The following is a 19,283-nucleotide window of genomic DNA, read 5'->3' as shown; positions in this document are numbered from 1 at the left end:
CCCCTGTGTCGGGCCCTAGCACACAACCCAGGAGGGCACCGCCTGAGATCCAGAAGACCCTTCAGCCAAGAACGGGAATCAGAGCACACGTCAGCAGATAGGTGGCGCGACCTATGGAGAGGAAATATACCTGTTGGAGGCGAGAGAATTGGAGACCCCACTGAGAAGCTCCCAGGCTACAATGGAACCAGCAGGAGAGAGTGGACATCCTACAACAGGATCCTTTGCAAACAAGGACGTACAGCCCAAAATTTGCAAAGATGGGGGACAGTGGCTACGCAAGCATGCCCCTGGTGTAACCATGAGTGTCAAAATATGGACCATCTGATTATAGACTGCCCTTATACATCGATAGAGGGAGGGTATGATACGGTATTCCAGTGTGGAGATGAATTCAAGGCATGGCTTTCAGGGATGAGACAGGAGGTGTGAAAACCACACGAAACTACTACATACACCAATAACTTGGGGGGGCGTTCACTGCTATCCACCCATGGTCATGTACCATTTATTTGACATTATTTAAATTAAATTGGAATAAATGGAAGAATAAAGTGGAACTAATAAAATAAGAACCAATGATATAACCAGTGAAGCTAAAAAAAATGAATGAAGGTTCTCCACACCTGCTAATTGCCACATTAACTATACTTCCCTTTATTGCATTCAGTAAACACCATTTTTTAAAATTGATTCATTAACTTTTTATTTAGTAAACACTCACTGCACCAACCCAACCGGACTGCATCGGGTCATCTGTCTGCTACACCTGTAGACTACGAGAGTCCCCTTTTGGTCTTAATGTGGAGCTCCGGAGCCACACTCAAGTCTCCAGACACGCATTTGCAAATTGCCACACGCATTTGCGAGTCGTCCACGGCGAGACTGTAGCAACACCCAAAGGCAGGGGACGCTGAATGTTGGCAATTTGTGCTCTCAGCCTGTCAGGCGAATATGTGGAAATTTATAAAAAAGCAGCTCGCATACTTGCTTACATTTGTCAAAGTTTTTTTTATTTATTTATTTTTTGCGGTGCAAAAGCTTACAGCACCAGGTATTCCCAGGCGGTCTCCCATCCAAGTACTAACCAGGCCCGACCCTGCTTAGCTTCCGAGATCGGACGAGATCGGGCGTTCTCAGGGTAGTATGGCCGTATGCGAGAATTCCTTTCAAAATTTTGCATTTTATACATGTTGTCTTTATTGTGGCAAATACTTCAATCCAAAAATACGTAACAAGAATCTGAAACTATAACCACAGTCACAAATGTGTCACAACAATCCACAATGCATGATTGAAGTCACAGATATATGACAAATATCAGCAAATGTGTACAATGATTTGTTGGCACATACACATGGTTAAATGCGGACAAAAATCCGTAGATGGGCGACCTGTAAAAACGGGACCTTTTCTTACAGGTGACGTTTGCTACAGTCCTGCCGCGGACGACTCGCAAATGCGTGTGCTGATTTGCAAATGCGTGTCAGGAGACTTGTGTGTGGCTCCGTAGCTACACATTCGGACCACATGGGGGCACTAATATTATACCAGCCCCGTACCACCAATATATACACCAATAACTTGGGGGGGCATTCACTGCTATCCACCCATGGTCATGTACCATTTATTTGACATTATTTAAATTAAATTGGAATAAATGGAAGAATAAAGTGGAACTAATAAAATAAGAACCAATGATATAACCAGTGAAGCTAAAAAAAATGAATGAAGCTTCTCCACACCTGCTAATTGCCACATTAACTATACTTCCCTTTATTGCATTCAGTAAACGCCATTTTTTAAAATTGATTCATTAACTTTTTATTTAGTAAACACTCACTGCACCAACCCAACCGGACTGCATCGGGTCATATGTCTGCTACACCTGTAGACTCCGAGGGTACCCTTTTGGTCTTAATGTGTGGCTCCGGAGCCACAGTCAAGTCTCCAGACACGCATTTGCAAATTGCCACACGCATTTGCGAGTCGTCCACGGCGAGACTGTAGCAACACCCAAAGGCAGGGGACGCTGAATGTTGGCATTTTGTGCTCTCAGCCTGTCAGGCGAATATGTGGAAATTTATAAAAAAAGCAGCTCGCAAACTTGCTTAGATTTGTCAAAGTTTTTTTTATTTATTTATTTTTTGCGGCGCAAAAGCTTACAGCAACTGGTATTCCCAGGCGGTCTCCCATCCAAGTACTAACCAGGCCCGACCCTGCTTAGCTTCCGAGATCAGACGAGATCGGGCGTTCTCAAGGTCGTATGGCCGTAAGCGAGAATTCCTTTCAAAATTTTGCATTTTATACATGTTGTCTTTATTGTGGCAAATACTTCAATCCAAAAATACGTAACAAGAATCTGAAACTATAACCACAGTCACAAATGTGTCACAACAATCTACAATGCATGATTGAAGTCACAGATATATGACAAATATCAGCAAATGTGTACAATGATTTGTTGGCACATACACATGGTTAAATGCGGACAAAAATTCGTGGATGGGCGACCTGTAAAAACGGGACCTTTTCTTACAGGTGACGTTTGCGACAGTCCTGCCGCGGACGACTCGCAAATGCGTGTGCTGATTTGCAAATGCGTGTCAGGAGACTTGTGTGTGGCTCCGTAGCTACACATTCGGACCACATGGGGGCACTAATATTATACCAGCCCCGTACCACCAATATATACACCAATAACTTGGGGGGGCGTTCACTGCTATCCACCCATGGTCATGTACCATTTATTTGACATTATTTAAATTAAATTGGAATAAATGGAAGAATAAAGTGGAACTAATAAAATAAGAACCAATGATATAACCAGTGAAGCTAAAAAAAATGAATGAAGCTTCTCCACACCTGCTAATTGCCACATTAACTATACTTCCCTTTATTGCATTCAGTAAACGCCATTTTTTAAAATTGATTCATGAACTTTTTATTTAGTAAACACTCACTGCACCAACCCAACCGGACTGCATCGGGTCATATGTCTGCTACACCTGTAGACTCCGAGGGTACCCTTTTGGTCTTAATGTGTGGCTCCGGAGCCACAGTCAAGTCTCCAGACACGCATTTGCAAATTGCCACACGCATTTGCGAGTCGTCCACGGCGAGACTGTAGCAACACCCAAAGGCAGGGGACGCTGAATGTTGGCAATTTGTGCTCTCAGCCTGTCAGGCGAATATGTGGAAATTTATAAAAAAGCAGCTCGCATACTTGCTTACATTTGTCAAAGTTTTTTTTATTTATTTATTTTTTGCGGTGCAAAAGCTTACAGCACCTGGTATTCCCAGGCGGTCTCCCATCCAAGTACTAACCAGGCCCGACCCTGCTTAGCTTCCGAGATCGGACGAGATCGGGCGTTCTCAGGGTAGTATGGCCGTATGCGAGAATTCCTTTCAAAATTTTGCATTTTATACATGTTGTCTTTATTGTGGCAAATACTTCAATCCAAAAATACGTAACAAGAATCTGAAACTATAACCACAGTCACAAATGTGTCACAACAATCTACAATGCATGATTGAAGTCACAGATATATGACAAATATCAGCAAATGTGTACAATGATTTGTTGGCACATACACATGGTTAAATGCGGACAAAAATTCGTGGATGGGCGACCTGTAAAAACGGGACCTTTTCTTACAGGTGACGTTTGCGACAGTCCTGCCGCGGACGACTCGCAAATGCGTGTGCTGATTTGCAAATGCGTGTCAGGAGACTTGTGTGTGGCTCCGTAGCTACACATTCGGACCACATGGGGGCACTAATATTATACCAGCCCCGTACCACCAATATATACACCAATAACTTGGGGGGGCGTTCACTGCTATCCACCCATGGTCATGTACCATTTATTTGACATTATTTAAATTAAATTGGAATAAATGGAAGAATAAAGTGGAACTAATAAAATAAGAACCAATGATATAACCAGTGAAGCTAAAAAAAATGAATGAAGCTTCTCCACACCTGCTAATTGCCACATTAACTATACTTCCCTTTATTGCATTCAGTAAACGCCATTTTTTAAAATTGATTCATGAACTTTTTATTTAGTAAACACTCACTGCACCAACCCAACCGGACTGCATCGGGTCATATGTCTGCTACACCTGTAGACTCCGAGGGTACCCTTTTGGTCTTAATGTGTGGCTCCGGAGCCACAGTCAAGTCTCCAGACACGCATTTGCAAATTGCCACACGCATTTGCGAGTCGTCCACGGCGAGACTGTAGCAACACCCAAAGGCAGGGGACGCTGAATGTTGGCAATTTGTGCTCTCAGCCTGTCAGGCGAATATGTGGAAATTTATAAAAAAGCAGCTCGCATACTTGCTTACATTTGTCAAAGTTTTTTTTATTTATTTATTTTTTGCGGTGCAAAAGCTTACAGCACCTGGTATTCCCAGGCGGTCTCCCATCCAAGTACTAACCAGGCCCGACCCTGCTTAGCTTCCGAGATCGGACGAGATCGGGCGTTCTCAGGGTAGTATGGCCGTATGCGAGAATTCCTTTCAAAATTTTGCATTTTATACATGTTGTCTTTATTGTGGCAAATACTTCAATCCAAAAATACGTAACAAGAATCTGAAACTATAACCACAGTCACAAATGTGTCACAACAATCCACAATGCATGATTGAAGTCACAGATATATGACAAATATCAGCAAATGTGTACAATGATTTGTTGGCACATACACATGGTTAAATGCGGACAAAAATCCGTAGATGGGCGACCTGTAAAAACGGGACCTTTTCTTACAGGTGACGTTTGCTACAGTCCTGCCGCGGACGACTCGCAAATGCGTGTGCTGATTTGCAAATGCGTGTCAGGAGACTTGTGTGGGGCTCCGTAGCTACACATTCGGACCACATGGGGGCACTAATATTATACCAGCCCCGTACCACCAATATATACACCAAGCCTCCACGACCGGGATTCCCACGTTGTCGTCGTGTGGAGGCTTGAGCGGCTCCCTGGAGTGCAGCCAGCATTCTGGGGGCCTGACTAAGAGGAATCCCACCCTGGTGGTCGAACCAAGCGTTAAAAACTTGCTCTCGACTACACACCTCAAAAATGGAAATGGAAGCTCAAAGAAGGAATATTCATACTGGATCGGCCGTCGCCCAGGATAACCAGGTCCGCGTTGGTGCAGTAGAGAGTCCTGCAACTTCGAAAAATACGCGAGACTCAGTTAATGATGACCTAAATGACAATGTAGTGACAGTAGGAGGAGGACTGAGGATAATCTCATTGAATGTGGAGGGTATATCGATGGCTAAGTGTGAGTTGATGGCGCAGATGCTGAGGGAGAAAGATGTACAAGTGTTGGCACTGCAGGAAACTCATCTGACTAAAGAATCGCCCCCATCGAGATACAGTATATCCAGCTTCATACCCATCACGAGAATAGATCATCAACAGTACGGAACCATGATATATGTACATGAAGACATCCCTGCCATAGACAGAGGATCCTCTATGGACGAACACAATATACACAGGTCAGAGATTGAGGTGCTGGGTACAACAGTGGTCAACATATACAAGCCTCCAAATACAAGCTGGCCAATTAGTGTCCTCCCACAATACCAACATCAATCTATCATATTAGGAGACTTCAATAGCCACCACACATCGTGGGGATACACAGAGCCCGACCCAGCTGGAATCCAGCTCAGCAACTGGGCAGAAATAAATAATCTCCACCTCCTTTACCATCCAAATGAACCAGGCACCTTCCACTCAGCACGATGGCAGAGGGAATACACACCTGACCTGACCTTCGTTACGAGGGACACAGATGGCATATCAATGCCAGCACATCGAAGAGTGCTGGGTAACTTCCCAAGGTCCCAGCACCGACCAATATTGATAAAAACAGGAATCAACATACCAGTCACACAATCTCTACCCCTGCCAAGATGGAACTTTAGAAAGGCAAACTGGCAGGGTTTCGCAGAGCAAGTGGATAAGACATGCAAGCGAATCCCAGCAAAACAGGAGAATATAATTAGGTTCAATAAACTCATTCAGAGCAGTGCAAAAAAGCACATACCCCGGGGAGTCCGTAAAAGATATATACCATGCTGGACACCAGAATGTGAGGAAATATTAAAATCCTATGAGGAAACCCAGAATCCAGATACTGGAGAGAAATTGCTGGAGAGACTGCAGGAGGAGAGACAGAGAAGATGGAAACGGTAGAGAGCATGGATTTCACAAGATCCAGTAGACATGCATGGAAACTGATTAAAAAACTGGACGGGGGTGGAAAAAAGAGCAAACAGTCTAACGTAGTGAGCCCTGATAGTGTTGCAATTAATATAAGAGGAAGAGGAGCTCACACCCCTGACTACAAGTTCGAAACCACCATAAAGAAAAGGTACCAGCAGCTAATCAGAGACATGCCAGAAGAAGACGGGTTCTCCCACCCAGTGAGCGAAGAGGAGGTGAAAGCAGCACTCAGAGCAACGAAGTCAGGCAAGGCAGCAGGAGTTGATGGGATCTACCCAGATATGTTGAAACACCTGGGTCCAGCTGCGATTAAATGGATGGCATCTGCTATCACTGATGCAATAAACATGGGTAGATACTGCCATCTCTGGAAAAGAGCTAGGGTCATAGCCATCTTAAAACCGGGGAAATCACCAGAAGACCCAAATAACTACAGACCAATATCCCTGCTATGCAGTATGTATAAGATAATGGAGAGGATCATCCTAACCAGAATAACACCAACCCTGGAGCTGAATATTCCTTGCCAGCAGGCAGGATTTAGAAAGCACAGAAGCACCACAGAACAGGTACTGGCTCTAACAACATTCATAGAGGCAGGATACCAAAGAAAACTAAAAAGTGGTGCTATATTTGTAGATCTCTCGGCTGCATATGATACAGTGTGGAGAGAAGGACTCCTGTATAAGGTAGCCAACATCATCAAAAGTAAAGCTATAGCCAATATAATTGCATCTATGACTGCAAAGAGGCACTTCAGAGTGTGCCTGGGGGACCAAACAAGCCGAGAATTTAGCATTAAAAATGGAGTCCCACAGGGATCTGTAATTTCACCAGCACTATTCAATGTTTACATATCAGACCTACCAGATACAGAATCCTGGAAATTCGGTTATGCGGATGACTGGGCATTGGTAACCCAAGACAGGGATTTTGGTACAATCGAGAGAACATTATCGCTGGACATAGCGTTGCTCTCAAATTACTTTAAAAGATGGTACCTAAGAATGAACAGAACCAAGACAGTGGTAACAACATTCCATCTAACCAACCAGCAAGCTAATTACAAGCTAAGGGTGGAAATAGAGGGGGAAAACCTGCCGGTGGATTGTGAACCAAAATATCTAGGGGTAACTCTAGACAGAACTCTCACCTACAGGAAACACCTAGAAAATACAGCCCAGAAGCTGAAATCAAGAGTGGCACTAATCCGTAAACTTACGGGAACAGGTTGGGGTGCCAACCAAAACGTTCTACGGACGTCAGTCATGGCACTGTGCTACAGCGTGGCTGAATATTGCAGCCCAGTATGGGGCCGGTGTGCACATACATCCAAAGTTGATGTCCAGCTGAATGAAGCAATGAGACTGATATCGGGCGCCATACGTTCTACTCCTATAAACTGGCTTCCAACAATGTGCAAGATTGAACCTCCAGCAGTAAGAAGAGAGCAGGCAACACAGATCATGCAACAAAATATATTGGCACTCCCGGAGGAGGCTCCCCTGTGTCGGGCCCTAGCACACAACCCAGGAGGGCACCGCCTGAGATCCAGAAGACCCTTCAGCCAAGAACGGGAATCAGAGCACACGTCAGCAGATAGGTGGCGCGACCTATGGAGAGGAAATATACCTGTTGGAGGCGAGAGAATTGGAGACCCCACTGAGAAGCTCCCAGGCTACAATGGAACCAGCAGGAGAGAGTGGACATCCTACAACAGGATCCTTTGCAAACAAGGACGTACAGCCCAAAATTTGCAAAGATGGGGGACAGTGGCTACGCAAGCATGCCCCTGGTGTAACCATGAGTGTCAAAATATGGACCATCTGATTATAGACTGCCCTTATACATCGATAGAGGGAGGGTATGATACGGTATTCCAGTGTGGAGATGAATTCAAGGCATGGCTTTCAGGGATGAGACAGGAGGTGTGAAAACCACACGAAACTACTACATACACCAATAACTTGGGGGGGCGTTCACTGCTATCCACCCATGGTCATGTACCATTTATTTGACATTATTTAAATTAAATTGGAATAAATGGAAGAATAAAGTGGAACTAATAAAATAAGAACCAATGATATAACCAGTGAAGCTAAAAAAAATGAATGAAGGTTCTCCACACCTGCTAATTGCCACATTAACTATACTTCCCTTTATTGCATTCAGTAAACACCATTTTTTAAAATTGATTCATTAACTTTTTATTTAGTAAACACTCACTGCACCAACCCAACCGGACTGCATCGGGTCATCTGTCTGCTACACCTGTAGACTACGAGAGTCCCCTTTTGGTCTTAATGTGGAGCTCCGGAGCCACACTCAAGTCTCCAGACACGCATTTGCAAATTGCCACACGCATTTGCGAGTCGTCCACGGCGAGACTGTAGCAACACCCAAAGGCAGGGGACGCTGAATGTTGGCAATTTGTGCTCTCAGCCTGTCAGGCGAATATGTGGAAATTTATAAAAAAGCAGCTCGCATACTTGCTTACATTTGTCAAAGTTTTTTTTATTTATTTATTTTTTGCGGTGCAAAAGCTTACAGCACCAGGTATTCCCAGGCGGTCTCCCATCCAAGTACTAACCAGGCCCGACCCTGCTTAGCTTCCGAGATCGGACGAGATCGGGCGTTCTCAGGGTAGTATGGCCGTATGCGAGAATTCCTTTCAAAATTTTGCATTTTATACATGTTGTCTTTATTGTGGCAAATACTTCAATCCAAAAATACGTAACAAGAATCTGAAACTATAACCACAGTCACAAATGTGTCACAACAATCCACAATGCATGATTGAAGTCACAGATATATGACAAATATCAGCAAATGTGTACAATGATTTGTTGGCACATACACATGGTTAAATGCGGACAAAAATCCGTAGATGGGCGACCTGTAAAAACGGGACCTTTTCTTACAGGTGACGTTTGCTACAGTCCTGCCGCGGACGACTCGCAAATGCGTGTGCTGATTTGCAAATGCGTGTCAGGAGACTTGTGTGTGGCTCCGTAGCTACACATTCGGACCACATGGGGGCACTAATATTATACCAGCCCCGTACCACCAATATATACACCAATAACTTGGGGGGGCATTCACTGCTATCCACCCATGGTCATGTACCATTTATTTGACATTATTTAAATTAAATTGGAATAAATGGAAGAATAAAGTGGAACTAATAAAATAAGAACCAATGATATAACCAGTGAAGCTAAAAAAAATGAATGAAGCTTCTCCACACCTGCTAATTGCCACATTAACTATACTTCCCTTTATTGCATTCAGTAAACGCCATTTTTTAAAATTGATTCATTAACTTTTTATTTAGTAAACACTCACTGCACCAACCCAACCGGACTGCATCGGGTCATATGTCTGCTACACCTGTAGACTCCGAGGGTACCCTTTTGGTCTTAATGTGTGGCTCCGGAGCCACAGTCAAGTCTCCAGACACGCATTTGCAAATTGCCACACGCATTTGCGAGTCGTCCACGGCGAGACTGTAGCAACACCCAAAGGCAGGGGACGCTGAATGTTGGCATTTTGTGCTCTCAGCCTGTCAGGCGAATATGTGGAAATTTATAAAAAAAGCAGCTCGCAAACTTGCTTAGATTTGTCAAAGTTTTTTTTATTTATTTATTTTTTGCGGCGCAAAAGCTTACAGCAACTGGTATTCCCAGGCGGTCTCCCATCCAAGTACTAACCAGGCCCGACCCTGCTTAGCTTCCGAGATCAGACGAGATCGGGCGTTCTCAAGGTCGTATGGCCGTAAGCGAGAATTCCTTTCAAAATTTTGCATTTTATACATGTTGTCTTTATTGTGGCAAATACTTCAATCCAAAAATACGTAACAAGAATCTGAAACTATAACCACAGTCACAAATGTGTCACAACAATCTACAATGCATGATTGAAGTCACAGATATATGACAAATATCAGCAAATGTGTACAATGATTTGTTGGCACATACACATGGTTAAATGCGGACAAAAATTCGTGGATGGGCGACCTGTAAAAACGGGACCTTTTCTTACAGGTGACGTTTGCGACAGTCCTGCCGCGGACGACTCGCAAATGCGTGTGCTGATTTGCAAATGCGTGTCAGGAGACTTGTGTGTGGCTCCGTAGCTACACATTCGGACCACATGGGGGCACTAATATTATACCAGCCCCGTACCACCAATATATACACCAATAACTTGGGGGGGCGTTCACTGCTATCCACCCATGGTCATGTACCATTTATTTGACATTATTTAAATTAAATTGGAATAAATGGAAGAATAAAGTGGAACTAATAAAATAAGAACCAATGATATAACCAGTGAAGCTAAAAAAAATGAATGAAGCTTCTCCACACCTGCTAATTGCCACATTAACTATACTTCCCTTTATTGCATTCAGTAAACGCCATTTTTTAAAATTGATTCATGAACTTTTTATTTAGTAAACACTCACTGCACCAACCCAACCGGACTGCATCGGGTCATATGTCTGCTACACCTGTAGACTCCGAGGGTACCCTTTTGGTCTTAATGTGTGGCTCCGGAGCCACAGTCAAGTCTCCAGACACGCATTTGCAAATTGCCACACGCATTTGCGAGTCGTCCACGGCGAGACTGTAGCAACACCCAAAGGCAGGGGACGCTGAATGTTGGCAATTTGTGCTCTCAGCCTGTCAGGCGAATATGTGGAAATTTATAAAAAAGCAGCTCGCATACTTGCTTACATTTGTCAAAGTTTTTTTTATTTATTTATTTTTTGCGGTGCAAAAGCTTACAGCACCTGGTATTCCCAGGCGGTCTCCCATCCAAGTACTAACCAGGCCCGACCCTGCTTAGCTTCCGAGATCGGACGAGATCGGGCGTTCTCAGGGTAGTATGGCCGTATGCGAGAATTCCTTTCAAAATTTTGCATTTTATACATGTTGTCTTTATTGTGGCAAATACTTCAATCCAAAAATACGTAACAAGAATCTGAAACTATAACCACAGTCACAAATGTGTCACAACAATCCACAATGCATGATTGAAGTCACAGATATATGACAAATATCAGCAAATGTGTACAATGATTTGTTGGCACATACACATGGTTAAATGCGGACAAAAATCCGTAGATGGGCGACCTGTAAAAACGGGACCTTTTCTTACAGGTGACGTTTGCTACAGTCCTGCCGCGGACGACTCGCAAATGCGTGTGCTGATTTGCAAATGCGTGTCAGGAGACTTGTGTGGGGCTCCGTAGCTACACATTCGGACCACATGGGGGCACTAATATTATACCAGCCCCGTACCACCAATATATACACCAAGCCTCCACGACCGGGATTCCCACGTTGTCGTCGTGTGGAGGCTTGAGCGGCTCCCTGGAGTGCAGCCAGCATTCTGGGGGCCTGACTAAGAGGAATCCCACCCTGGTGGTCGAACCAAGCGTTAAAAACTTGCTCTCGACTACACACCTCAAAAATGGAAATGGAAGCTCAAAGAAGGAATATTCATACTGGATCGGCCGTCGCCCAGGATAACCAGGTCCGCGTTGGTGCAGTAGAGAGTCCTGCAACTTCGAAAAATACGCGAGACTCAGTTAATGATGACCTAAATGACAATGTAGTGACAGTAGGAGGAGGACTGAGGATAATCTCATTGAATGTGGAGGGTATATCGATGGCTAAGTGTGAGTTGATGGCGCAGATGCTGAGGGAGAAAGATGTACAAGTGTTGGCACTGCAGGAAACTCATCTGACTAAAGAATCGCCCCCATCGAGATACAGTATATCCAGCTTCATACCCATCACGAGAATAGATCATCAACAGTACGGAACCATGATATATGTACATGAAGACATCCCTGCCATAGACAGAGGATCCTCTATGGACGAACACAATATACACAGGTCAGAGATTGAGGTGCTGGGTACAACAGTGGTCAACATATACAAGCCTCCAAATACAAGCTGGCCAATTAGTGTCCTCCCACAATACCAACATCAATCTATCATATTAGGAGACTTCAATAGCCACCACACATCGTGGGGATACACAGAGCCCGACCCAGCTGGAATCCAGCTCAGCAACTGGGCAGAAATAAATAATCTCCACCTCCTTTACCATCCAAATGAACCAGGCACCTTCCACTCAGCACGATGGCAGAGGGAATACACACCTGACCTGACCTTCGTTACGAGGGACACAGATGGCATATCAATGCCAGCACATCGAAGAGTGCTGGGTAACTTCCCAAGGTCCCAGCACCGACCAATATTGATAAAAACAGGAATCAACATACCAGTCACACAATCTCTACCCCTGCCAAGATGGAACTTTAGAAAGGCAAACTGGCAGGGTTTCGCAGAGCAAGTGGATAAGACATGCAAGCGAATCCCAGCAAAACAGGAGAATATAATTAGGTTCAATAAACTCATTCAGAGCAGTGCAAAAAAGCACATACCCCGGGGAGTCCGTAAAAGATATATACCATGCTGGACACCAGAATGTGAGGAAATATTAAAATCCTATGAGGAAACCCAGAATCCAGATACTGGAGAGAAATTGCTGGAGAGACTGCAGGAGGAGAGACAGAGAAGATGGAAACGGTAGAGAGCATGGATTTCACAAGATCCAGTAGACATGCATGGAAACTGATTAAAAAACTGGACGGGGGTGGAAAAAAGAGCAAACAGTCTAACGTAGTGAGCCCTGATAGTGTTGCAATTAATATAAGAGGAAGAGGAGCTCACACCCCTGACTACAAGTTCGAAACCACCATAAAGAAAAGGTACCAGCAGCTAATCAGAGACATGCCAGAAGAAGACGGGTTCTCCCACCCAGTGAGCGAAGAGGAGGTGAAAGCAGCACTCAGAGCAACGAAGTCAGGCAAGGCAGCAGGAGTTGATGGGATCTACCCAGATATGTTGAAACACCTGGGTCCAGCTGCGATTAAATGGATGGCATCTGCTATCACTGATGCAATAAACATGGGTAGATACTGCCATCTCTGGAAAAGAGCTAGGGTCATAGCCATCTTAAAACCGGGGAAATCACCAGAAGACCCAAATAACTACAGACCAATATCCCTGCTATGCAGTATGTATAAGATAATGGAGAGGATCATCCTAACCAGAATAACACCAACCCTGGAGCTGAATATTCCTTGCCAGCAGGCAGGATTTAGAAAGCACAGAAGCACCACAGAACAGGTACTGGCTCTAACAACATTCATAGAGGCAGGATACCAAAGAAAACTAAAAAGTGGTGCTATATTTGTAGATCTCTCGGCTGCATATGATACAGTGTGGAGAGAAGGACTCCTGTATAAGGTAGCCAACATCATCAAAAGTAAAGCTATAGCCAATATAATTGCATCTATGACTGCAAAGAGGCACTTCAGAGTGTGCCTGGGGGACCAAACAAGCCGAGAATTTAGCATTAAAAATGGAGTCCCACAGGGATCTGTAATTTCACCAGCACTATTCAATGTTTACATATCAGACCTACCAGATACAGAATCCTGGAAATTCGGTTATGCGGATGACTGGGCATTGGTAACCCAAGACAGGGATTTTGGTACAATCGAGAGAACATTATCGCTGGACATAGCGTTGCTCTCAAATTACTTTAAAAGATGGTACCTAAGAATGAACAGAACCAAGACAGTGGTAACAACATTCCATCTAACCAACCAGCAAGCTAATTACAAGCTAAGGGTGGAAATAGAGGGGGAAAACCTGCCGGTGGATTGTGAACCAAAATATCTAGGGGTAACTCTAGACAGAACTCTCACCTACAGGAAACACCTAGAAAATACAGCCCAGAAGCTGAAATCAAGAGTGGCACTAATCCGTAAACTTACGGGAACAGGTTGGGGTGCCAACCAAAACGTTCTACGGACGTCAGTCATGGCACTGTGCTACAGCGTGGCTGAATATTGCAGCCCAGTATGGGGCCGGTGTGCACATACATCCAAAGTTGATGTCCAGCTGAATGAAGCAATGAGACTGATATCGGGCGCCATACGTTCTACTCCTATAAACTGGCTTCCAACAATGTGCAAGATTGAACCTCCAGCAGTAAGAAGAGAGCAGGCAACACAGATCATGCAACAAAATATATTGGCACTCCCGGAGGAGGCTCCCCTGTGTCGGGCCCTAGCACACAACCCAGGAGGGCACCGCCTGAGATCCAGAAGACCCTTCAGCCAAGAACGGGAATCAGAGCACACGTCAGCAGATAGGTGGCGCGACCTATGGAGAGGAAATATACCTGTTGGAGGCGAGAGAATTGGAGACCCCACTGAGAAGCTCCCAGGCTACAATGGAACCAGCAGGAGAGAGTGGACATCCTACAACAGGATCCTTTGCAAACAAGGACGTACAGCCCAAAATTTGCAAAGATGGGGGACAGTGGCTACGCAAGCATGCCCCTGGTGTAACCATGAGTGTCAAAATATGGACCATCTGATTATAGACTGCCCTTATACATCGATAGAGGGAGGGTATGATACGGTATTCCAGTGTGGAGATGAATTCAAGGCATGGCTTTCAGGGATGAGACAGGAGGTGTGAAAACCACACGAAACTACTACATACACCAATAACTTGGGGGGGCGTTCACTGCTATCCACCCATGGTCATGTACCATTTATTTGACATTATTTAAATTAAATTGGAATAAATGGAAGAATAAAGTGGAACTAATAAAATAAGAACCAATGATATAACCAGTGAAGCTAAAAAAAATGAATGAAGGTTCTCCACACCTGCTAATTGCCACATTAACTATACTTCCCTTTATTGCATTCAGTAAACACCATTTTTTAAAATTGATTCATTAACTTTTTATTTAGTAAACACTCACTGCACCAACCCAACCGGACTGCATCGGGTCATCTGTCTGCTACACCTGTAGACTACGAGAGTCCCCTTTTGGTCTTAATGTGGAGCTCCGGAGCCACACTCAAGTCTCCAGACACGCATTTGCAAATTGCCACACGCATTTGCGAGTCGTCCACGGCGAGACTGTAGCAACACCCAAAGGCAGGGGACGCTGAATGTTGGCAATTTGTGCTCTCAGCCTGTCAGGCGAATATGTGGAAATTTATAAAAAAGCAGCTCGCATACTTGCTTACATTTGTCAAAGTTTTTTTTATTTATTTATTTTTTGCGGTGCAAAAGCTTACAGCACCAGGTATTCCCAGGCGGTCTCCCATCCAAGTACTAACCAGGCCCGACCCTGCTTAGCTTCCGAGATCGGACGAGATCGGGCGTTCTCAGGGTAGTATGGCCGTATGCGAGAATTCCTTTCAAAATTTTGCATTTTATACATGTTGTCTTTATTGTGGCAAATACTTCAATCCAAAAATACGTAACAAGAATCTGAAACTATAACCACAGTCACAAATGTGTCACAACAATCCACAATGCATGATTGAAGTCACAGATATATGACAAATATCAGCAAATGTGTACAATGATTTGTTGGCACATACACATGGTTAAATGCGGACAAAAATCCGTAGATGGGCGACCTGTAAAAACGGGACCTTTTCTTACAGGTGACGTTTGCTACAGTCCTGCCGCGGACGACTCGCAAATGCGTGTGCTGATTTGCAAATGCGTGTCAGGAGACTTGTGTGGGGCTCCGTAGCTACACATTCGGACCACATGGGGGCACTAATATTATACCAGCCCCGTACCACCAATATATACACCAAGCCTCCACGACCGGGATTCCCACGTTGTCGTCGTGTGGAGGCTTGAGCGGCTCCCTGGAGTGCAGCCAGCATTCTGGGGGCCTGACTAAGAGGAATCCCACCCTGGTGGTCGAACCAAGCGTTAAAAACTTGCTCTCGACTACACACCTCAAAAATGGAAATGGAAGCTCAAAGAAGGAATATTCATACTGGATCGGCCGTCGCCCAGGATAACCAGGTCCGCGTTGGTGCAGTAGAGAGTCCTGCAACTTCGAAAAATACGCGAGACTCAGTTAATGATGACCTAAATGACAATGTAGTGACAGTAGGAGGAGGACTGAGGATAATCTCATTGAATGTGGAGGGTATATCGATGGCTAAGTGTGAGTTGATGGCGCAGATGCTGAGGGAGAAAGATGTACAAGTGTTGGCACTGCAGGAAACTCATCTGACTAAAGAATCGCCCCCATCGAGATACAGTATATCCAGCTTCATACCCATCACGAGAATAGATCATCAACAGTACGGAACCATGATATATGTACATGAAGACATCCCTGCCATAGACAGAGGATCCTCTATGGACGAACACAATATACACAGGTCAGAGATTGAGGTGCTGGGTACAACAGTGGTCAACATATACAAGCCTCCAAATACAAGCTGGCCAATTAGTGTCCTCCCACAATACCAACATCAATCTATAATATTAGGAGACTTCAATAGCCACCACACATCGTGGGGATACACAGAGCCCGACCCAGCTGGAATCCAGCTCAGCAACTGGGCAGAAATAAATAATCTCCACCTCCTTTACCATCCAAATGAACCAGGCACCTTCCACTCAGAACGATGGCAGAGGGAATACACACCTGACCTGACCTTCGTTACGAGGGACACAGATGGCATATCAATGCCAGCACATCGAAGAGTGCTGGGTAACTTCCCAAGGTCCCAGCACCGACCAATATTGATAAAAACAGGAATAAACATACCAGTCACACAATCTCTACCCCTGCCAAGATGGAACTTTAGAAAGGCAAACTGGCAGGGTTTCGCAGAGCAAGTGGTTAAGACATGCAAGCGAATCCCAGCAAAACAGGAGAATATAATTAGGTTCAATAAACTCATTCAGAGCAGTGCAAAAAAGCACATACCCCGGGGAGTCCGTAAAAGATATATACCATGCTGGACACCAGAATGTGAGGAAATATTAAAATCCTATGAGGAAACCCAGAATCCAGATACTGGAGAGAAATTGCTGGAGAGACTGCAGGAGGAGAGACAGAGAAGATGGAAACGGTAGAGAGCATGGATTTCACAAGATCCAGTAGACATGCATGGAAACTGATTAAAAAACTGGACGGGGTGGAAAAAAGAGCAAACAGTCTAACGTAGTGAGCCCTGATAGTGTTGCAATTAATATAAGAGGAAGAGGAGCTCACACCCCTGACTACAAGTTCGAAACCACCATAAAGAAAAGGTACCAGCAGCTAATCAGAGACATGCCAGAAGAAGACGGGTTCTCCCACCCAGTGAGCGAAGAGGAGGTGAAAGCAGCACTCAGAGCAACGAAGTCAGGCAAGGCAGCAGGAGTTGATGGGATCTACCCAGATATGTTGAAACACCTGGGTCCAGCTGCGATTAAATGGATGGCATCTGCTATCACTGATGCAATAAACATGGGTAGATACTGCCATCTCTGGAAAAGAGCTAGGGTCATAGCCATCTTAAAACCGGGGAAATCACCAGAAGACCCAAATAACTACAGACCAATATCCCTGCTATGCAGTATGTATAAGATAATGGAGAGGATCATCCTAACCAGAATAACACCAACCCTGGAGCTGAATATTCCTTGCCAGCAGGCAGGATTTAGAAAGCACAGAAGCACCACAGAACAGGTACTGGCTCTAACAACATTCATAGAGGCAGGATACCAAAGAAAACTAAAAAGTGGTGCTATATTTGTAGATCTCTCGGCTGCATATGATACAGTGTGGAGAGAAGGACTCCTGTATAAGGTAGCCAACATCATCAAAAGTAAAGCTATAGCCAATATAATTGCATCTATGACTGCAAAGAGGCACTTCAGAGTGTGCCTGGGGGACCAAACAAGCCGAGAATTTAGCATTAAAAATGGAGTCCCACAGGGATCTGTAATTTCACCAGCACTATTCAATGTTTACATATCAGACCTACCAGATACAGAATCCTGGAAATTCGGTTATGCGGATGACTGGGCATTGGTAACCCAAGACAGGGATTTTGGTACAATCGAGAGAACATTATCGCTGGACATAGCGTTGCTCTCAAATTACTTTAAAAGATGGTACCTAAGAATGAACAGAACCAAGACAGTGGTAACAACATTCCATCTAACCAACCAGCAAGCTAATTACAAGCTAAGGGTGGAAATAGAGGGGGAAAACCTGCCGGTGGATTGTGAACCAAAATATCTAGGGGTAACTCTAGACAGAACTCTCACCTACAGGAAACACCTAGAAAATACAGCCCAGAAGCTGAAATCAAGAGTGGCACTAATCCGTAAACTTACGGGAACAGGTTGGGGTGCCAACCAAAACGTTCTACGGACGTCAGTCATGGCACTGTGCTACAGCGTGGCTGAATATTGCAGCCCAGTATGTGCACATACATCCAAAGTTGATGTCCAGCTGAATGAAGCAATGAGACTGATATCGGGCGCCATACGTTCTACTCCTATAAACTGGCTTCCAACAATGTGCAACATTGAACCTCCAGCAGTAAGAAGAGAGCAGGCAACACAGATCATGCAACAAAATATATTGGCACTCCCGGAGGAGGCTCCCCTGTGTCGGGCCCTAGCACACAACCCAGGAGGGCACCGCCTGAGATCCAGAAGACCCTTCAGCCAACAACGGGAATCAGAGCACACGTCAGCAGATAGGTGGCGCGACCTATGGAGAGGAAATGTATCTGTTGGAGGCGAGAGAATTGGAGACCCCACTGAGAAGCTCCCAGGCTACAATGGAACCAGCAGGAGAGAGTGGACATCCTACAACAGGATCCTTTGCAAACAAGGACGTACAGCCCAAAATTTGCAAAGATGGGGGACAGTGGCTACGCAAGCATGCCCCTGGTGTAACCATGAGTGTCAAAATATGGACCATCTGATTATAGACTGCCCTTATACATCGATAGAGGGAGGGTATGATACAGTATTCCAGTGTGGAGATGAATTCAAGGCATGGCTTTCAGGGATGAGACAGGAGGTGTGAAAACCACACGAAACTACTACATACACCAATAACTTGGGGGGGCGTTCACTGCTATCCACCCATGGTCATGTAC

The 19,283-nt window shown here is 44.8% G+C and overlaps 8 non-coding genes across 8 annotated transcripts; all 8 read right to left on the bottom strand.

Moving 5' to 3' along the window:
- Positions 1–1,039: 1,039 nt before the first annotated feature.
- LOC148315496 (5S ribosomal RNA) lies at positions 1,040–1,158 on the bottom strand. The gene has a single exon (XR_015841151.1). It is a non-coding gene; the product is annotated as a 5S ribosomal RNA (ribosomal RNA).
- Positions 1,159–2,159: 1,001 nt separating this feature from the next.
- On the bottom strand, positions 2,160–2,278 carry LOC148315495 (5S ribosomal RNA). Its single transcript, XR_015841231.1, has one exon. It is a non-coding gene; the product is annotated as a 5S ribosomal RNA (ribosomal RNA).
- A 1,000-nt stretch (positions 2,279–3,278) lies between these two features.
- On the bottom strand, positions 3,279–3,397 carry LOC148315494 (5S ribosomal RNA). The gene has a single exon (XR_015841120.1). It is a non-coding gene; the product is annotated as a 5S ribosomal RNA (ribosomal RNA).
- Positions 3,398–4,397: 1,000 nt separating this feature from the next.
- LOC148315493 (5S ribosomal RNA) lies at positions 4,398–4,516 on the bottom strand. Its single transcript, XR_015841119.1, has one exon. It is a non-coding gene; the product is annotated as a 5S ribosomal RNA (ribosomal RNA).
- A 4,278-nt stretch (positions 4,517–8,794) lies between these two features.
- LOC148315492 (5S ribosomal RNA) lies at positions 8,795–8,913 on the bottom strand. The gene has a single exon (XR_015841150.1). It is a non-coding gene; the product is annotated as a 5S ribosomal RNA (ribosomal RNA).
- Positions 8,914–9,914: 1,001 nt separating this feature from the next.
- LOC148315491 (5S ribosomal RNA) lies at positions 9,915–10,033 on the bottom strand. The gene has a single exon (XR_015841230.1). It is a non-coding gene; the product is annotated as a 5S ribosomal RNA (ribosomal RNA).
- A 1,000-nt stretch (positions 10,034–11,033) lies between these two features.
- On the bottom strand, positions 11,034–11,152 carry LOC148315490 (5S ribosomal RNA). The gene has a single exon (XR_015841118.1). It is a non-coding gene; the product is annotated as a 5S ribosomal RNA (ribosomal RNA).
- Positions 11,153–15,430: 4,278 nt separating this feature from the next.
- LOC148315489 (5S ribosomal RNA) lies at positions 15,431–15,549 on the bottom strand. The gene has a single exon (XR_015841148.1). It is a non-coding gene; the product is annotated as a 5S ribosomal RNA (ribosomal RNA).
- Between the last annotated feature and the right edge of the window lie 3,734 nt (positions 15,550–19,283).

This window comes from Idiotropiscis lumnitzeri, unplaced genomic scaffold (genome assembly GCF_059441095.1).
Source record: "Idiotropiscis lumnitzeri isolate Australia: NSW breed Sydney's pygmy pipehorse unplaced genomic scaffold, RoL_Ilum_1.0 HiC_scaffold_114, whole genome shotgun sequence".
NCBI lineage: Eukaryota > Metazoa > Chordata > Actinopteri > Syngnathiformes > Syngnathidae > Idiotropiscis > Idiotropiscis lumnitzeri.
Note: the sequence above shows the minus strand (reverse complement) of the source record. Positions and strands in the feature narration are given on the sequence as shown.